Source organism: Melanostigma gelatinosum, assembly GCF_949748355.1.
Source record: "Melanostigma gelatinosum genome assembly, chromosome: 8".
NCBI lineage: Eukaryota > Metazoa > Chordata > Actinopteri > Perciformes > Zoarcidae > Melanostigma > Melanostigma gelatinosum.
The window spans coordinates 14,717,975-14,724,289 of NC_136641.1; positions in this window are offsets into that span (position 1 = coordinate 14,717,975).

Sequence of the window (6,315 nt, forward strand, 5' to 3'; positions counted from 1 at the left end):
GATTAGGAATCCTTTCGGTGTGGGATGGATGTGCTCGCTGAGGGGAAAGAAAGGGAACAAAACGAGGGGTTAGATCACACATGTTCTCTCTCTGGGTGAACAGTGCTCTCTGTGTGTGCTACCTACACTCTCCCATGCTTGACCTGGATTGGACAAAAGTCCTTGTTGTGTTTTGAGCCTTGAGTTCCCCTAAGAGAACAATCATTGTGTGTTTGATTCTCGTGGCCAGCATGAGATATTTCTCATCAGATTTCAAAACCTCGCCCAGCACTGAAGCCCCACAGGGAAGCAACATGTCCTGAACCAAGTAGTCAGAGCAGCTTTAGTTGCATATTATACATATTTCATTTGCACATGCTCGTACATGACTGTGCTGGTGCTGCATGGGTTTGGATTGCCTTTTCAACTTTGAAAAGTTCTATGTTAAACTCAAAAGAACAAAAAAAAACAATTTCAAATACACAAAAATGTGGAAATTCAGAAAATTGATCAAAGTGGACGGAATGAGCTCAGGAAAAATGTTGCGCAGAAGCAGATGAAGATAGTGAGAAGAAAATGAGGAAATCCTTCTCTCAGTGAACCTGAAACTATATGAAGGGCTGCAACTGACTATTTGTTCCATCATCAGTTAACCCGCTGATCATTTTCTGAATTAATTGTTTGATGTAAAAAAAAAGAAAAAGAAAGTCAGAAAAAAGTGGTAAATGTCTGTCACAACATCCTAGAATCGATAACGATACGACAACGTCGATATAGACTATCTATGAAAAACCACATGGTTGTACTCTTGTGTGAATTAAATACTTAAATGAAAATAACTGACCATTTTATCATTTAATTAAGACAAAATAATCCGATTTTCTGAGAAATTCGAGTTTGTATACTGTTACGATCAATTAAGACAACATAATTGTGTCTCACGATATGATTCCATCGAAGCTCCTTTTGTCCAAACTAACATTCCAGAACCAAAATATTTGCAGTTAACTATCACATAAGACAAAAGCAGATCCTTGCAATTTAGAAGGTGTAATAACGGAATGTTTGAACCATCGATGATCAAAATAGCTGACGATTCATTTTCTTGACCAATTCATTCATCATTTGAGCTGCACAACTCTCTCTCTCTCTCTCTCTCTCTCTCTCTCTCTCTCTCTCTCTCTCTCTCTCTCTTCAGCAATAAGAGCATATTAACAGGTTTACTGTGAATCAGTTCTTCGCTCTGCTCCTCTGCACCCGGTCCCACTGCGACACTGGACATACGGAAACTATTCCTATCATAATGGAATCACCTCGTGTTTTCAACATTATCCAACCACTAAAAGCATTCCTCCTCTCCTCTCCTCTCCTCTCCCCTCCTCTCCCCTCCTCTCCCCTCCCCTCCTCTCCCCTCCCCTCCTCTCCTCTCCTCTCCCCTCCTCTCCCCTCCTCTCCCCTCCTCTCCCCTCCTCTCCCCTCCCCTCCTCTCCTCTCCCCTCCTCTCCTCTCCTCTCCTCTCCTCTCCTCTCCTCTCCTCTCCCCTCCTCTCCCCTCCTCTCCCCTCCTCTCCTCTCCCCTCCTCTCCCCTCCCCTCCTCTCCCCTCCCCTCCTCTCCTCTCCTCTCCTCTCTTCTCCTCTCCCCTCCTCTCCTCTCCCCTCCTCTCCCCTCCCCTCCTCTCCTCTCCTCTCCTCTCTTCTCCTCTCCCCTCCTCTCCTCTCCCCTCCTCTCCCCTCCCCTCCTCTCCTCTCCTCTCCCCTCCTCTCCTCTCCACAACTGTAGCTGCTTTTGTCGCGGCAAACAATTATCTATAGTCACTGCTTTCATTCACACAAACATTGGCACATATTTTATCAGGCAAAATCCCTCCCAGCCCCGTTTTTTTCTGTACCCCCCCCTCTTTATCTCTCTCTTGTTCTCTTTCACACACACATTTTTTTCTCACCCCTTCTACTAGCCGGCCCCCCTGGCTCCATCCCTCCTTCCATCTCTCTCTGTTTGAAACTCTGCTCCCACCAACTACAATCCCTTCCTGTCCCCCTCACCACTTTTTATTCAGTCTTTTCATGTACACGGCCCCCTCGATTGCAAAAGCGGCACTGTCTGCGCGCGCACACACACACACACAGACACACACACACACACACACACACACAGACAGACACGTTCAGACAGACACACAACGTGGCTCTTCCTTTGTCTGCCTGCCTCATTTTCCAGCGTCAGTTTGGTTCCAAGGGATTATGTGTGTGTCCCCATCAAGTAAGAGATGAAAAAAAGTGGCGGACACAAATAGGATTACAATATGTTGTGTGTTTTATAGATTGTGGAGGAGATGTGAGACATGTGTACTTTTGTTTGTCTTTGTGTAAGAGAGAGTGGAGAAGGAATACAGGGCTTTTCTTCTTCTTCTTCTTCTTCTTCTTCTTCTTCTTCTTCTTCTTCTTCTTCTTCTCCTTGTCTTAAGACTTTGAGCACAAATGACAAGAGGTTCTGGCAAAAACAAGTGTGTGGCCTTCAGCGGGTTTAGAGAATCAAATAGAAATCGCGTCTTTCTGTCATAAAGTGAAGGAGTCACAATGATTTCCACTGCACGTTTCAGAACGGATGAGTCAGCTGCAGGTGTTGCCCCCCCCCATGCAAGAGCCTCACAGAAGCCTGGAGGGCAGGCAGGGTGCAGCACGTCAGACGCTCACTTCTCAGCACTGCTGGAAAAACCAACAGACAATAATCGTGACGTGTGACATGTGCTACGTGCACCAGTCAGTTTACTGAGAGAGAGAGAGAGAGAGAGAGAGAGAGAGAGAGAGAGAGAGAGAGAGAGAGAGAGAGAGAGAGAGAGAGAGAGAGAGAGAGAGAGAGAGAGAGAGAGACCAGGTTCAGCTGCGGCGTTGGTTTTGTTATCTTCGACTGTGGTTTACCACGTTTTCCCACATGGGCAGTTGCTTGGTCATTTTACTGGTGTCAGGAAATTCCTTTCGACATTCTTTCGTTGAAAGGGGATATGCGGTTTGGGTGCGAGAGATGGTTTGCTTTTGATGTGTTTCTGTGTGTGTGTGTGTGTGTGTGTGTGTGTGTTTTTGTCAGTGTATAAAAGATATAAAAAAGAGTGTGAAAGAAAGTGAAACACAAAGTTTGTTCTAGCCTGCTGTGTGTCTGATATCTGTTTGTGTGTGTGTGTGTGTGTGTGTGTGAGTGTGTGTGTGTGTGGGTGTGTGTAAACTGGGAGGGTGAGAGAGACAGATAGAGAGAAAGAAAGTGAAACACAAAGTTTGTTCTAGCCTGCTGTGTGTATTATATCTGTTTGTGTGTGAGTGTGTGTGTGTGTGTGTGTGTGTGTGTAAACTGGGAGGGTGAGAGAGACAGTGATGAGGTTGAACGTGTTTGATGTACTGTGTTAACTCTGTCCGGTATGTGGCTTTCATGGGAACTCCTTGCCCTGGGGACATTGGCGAATAAGCTCCTGTTTAAAGGGCAACTTCCCTCTTTATCGCCTGTTGTTTTTCCCCCTTTATGTTCCCCACATCCTGTTAGCCTTTTACCTTTTTAGCCTCACTATAGTAGTCCCCACTGGGTTGCGGAAATGAGTAGTTGATAGAAGATGAGGACAGTTTTGACAATTGAGCATTTAATGAATTGTTTAATCATTCGCTGGCTCTATCATCTCAAGTGTCAGGATATGCTGCTTTTTTTTTTTGTTACTGTAATTTTGAATTAAATGTTTTGGGGATTTTAGCTGTTGGTTTGACCAAAAAAAAAGAAGCTATTTGAATAAATCACCCTGAACTCGTGGACATTGTAACAGGCATGTAATTCATTGATCAAACAAAACAAAAAAAGAACATCATCACAATACACAATGCAGATTTGTCAACTGGTAGAGATTTTGCTGACGAGTTTCTGTCAAGGTAAATATCATTTTGATATGTGTTGCTCTGCAGCACCAGACCGTCATGGTCCCAATGACAGGACTGCTTTGTGTAAATATGACATTTACAGGATTGACAATGCAGTACCTTGATTAGTCAAGTATTTAGGTCAACAGACATTCATCTCATTAAAAGTTCCAGAAAAGAAACGATATAACGTTTCCTATTTTGTAAATCACTTACCGTATAATGTGATAGACAATTTATGGGTCATATGATTTCACAATAAAGTTTTCTTGCAGTGTGGCATTACGCGTTGAGTGTGTTTTAGCATGTGTCTGAGCTAAACTGGAATTCCTCCTCAGGAGCCTCTTCTCAGTTGGTTTAATATCTGCCCATTGTGTTTCCAATTTGATTGACAGTCACGAGCATCGCATGTCAGACTCATTTGCTTTGAGCCTGGAGAGACAACAGGCTCGACGTGAGTGTTAATGGCCGCCTTATAAAAGAGATAAAAGCCGCTGTGAGCCACTAGATGAGCCGCCAGTGGTCGCGGTGGGCTTTGCTCATTAAAATTGAAGGAGAAAAAAAGTCCAGAGTCGCTGCCATGACTTTGACTGAGCCCGTCTGGCAGTGAACAGCGTATTTCAGGCGCCAGCATAGACATGTGTGGTCCTTATGGAGAGCCTCATACCGAAGAGTGCTGTAACCCAAGCCATGGCAGAGGCCCTTGAAAGTCCCACGTGTGGCGTTGTAAAGTAATGTGTGTTGAGTTGTAAATTAAGATGCAAAGTGAGTTAATACCCTGTCCCAGACTGCACTTGGTACTTTCCATTTACCTCACCGGTACCCTCCCAGGACAGACACATTCCTTCAGAGCAGCTTTAGTTGTTGGTAAGCATTAGCACGCTCTCTTCCTTTCAGTTCAACTGCTTAAAAAACGAATGGTGACTTTGGGCTTTAATTGCATCTGTAATTGGTACACCAGCCCTGTCTATATTAGCGGCAGAGAGACTTCTTGCAGGTGTCTTATTTAAACAGCTCTGATGCAGCCACCCAGATCATTGGCTGCCAGAAGGCCGAGGAGATATAATACCGATAGGGACAGATGGAGAGTGAGGAGAAGTGAAGATAAAGATGTCATCAGAAAGATGTCCACTAGTGTGCACGCACACACACACACCACAAACCCATACAGTGAATGAGCATTGCGGGGATGTTGCCATGTCAGAGGAAACCTGATGCATTCAGTTGCACCTTCTGCTGGCAGAGGATAACTCAGAGGGGCAATTTAAAACGATCACCCTGCCTGAATGGTTGACTATGCACTGAGTAATACTGCCGGCTGATGCCTGCGCTGATGATAATCACGATCATAGTTGTGCATATTTATGTGCTCTTTGTTGCAGATGTGTGGAAGTCACTCCAGTACGGCCGGCAATCCCTCCGCGTATGAATTATTTACACTCAACCGGCCCATCGTTCATCATCCATATTTAATGGTTGGGATCGCAGACTTCCAACTGCAGCTTTCTGTTGACTAATGGAGCCGTTGAACACAACTTAAGTCGCAAGACGCTGATAAACATGCGCTTGATGATTGATGAAGGCGTGTGTAATTCGTGACCAGGCTAGCTGGATATTCTTCGAGGACTCTTTGGTTTAAATGTCAAAGTTCAGCCCATAACAAAGATGACGCTTTTCTTTGGCAGATTGAGCAGATTACATGGTTGCTCTGCTGTCTGGCTTTTGGGATGTTCTTACCATATACAGGTACAAACTGGGCGGCCGGAGTTCACCACTGAGTTTGATTAACATTGCCGAATTAATTTACTCGGGTCGAGCGGCTGTGGAAAAAGACCATTTACAGACATCTGTACTTTCTGAGGTTTAACCTGGTATCTGATCACTGGAAACTTTCACACCGACTGTGGAAATCTTCACATCTACTCACTTTAGCTTTTCTTTCATGTTTGCAGCATTTTGCTGCCTTGTGAGCCTAATTGAGCAAAATGCTTTATCAGAAGTTTTACAGGTAATCAACACTTCATGTTCTCAAGAGAAATTACAGTACTCTTTGCAAGTATTAGCAGTGGTTAGGGTTACAAGGAAGAGCTCTTTAATCAGCCACAACTGCTCTGACAGTCCTTTCAATGGTGCTCTGAGACACTTCTGTGAGGCTTCTACTTCTTTGATGTTGGTCCGTTTCGTCCCTCTGTAGTAAAGGGGACCCTCTAACTTTCATATTTAAATGTCTCTCATCAAACAAACAGAAACCAACGTACATTCTTCTTGAGAAAGTTTAAATGTAGCAACATCATCACAATCATTTCCCTCCTTTGACTGAATATGAATGCAATGTTTTGTCTCTGTCTTGCAGGGTTTACTTGAAGATATTCACGCAACAATTTGAAGGAAGAACTCAGCAGCTTTCCCAACAGGCTTGAAAAAGCTCCCGGTTTAGTGTGT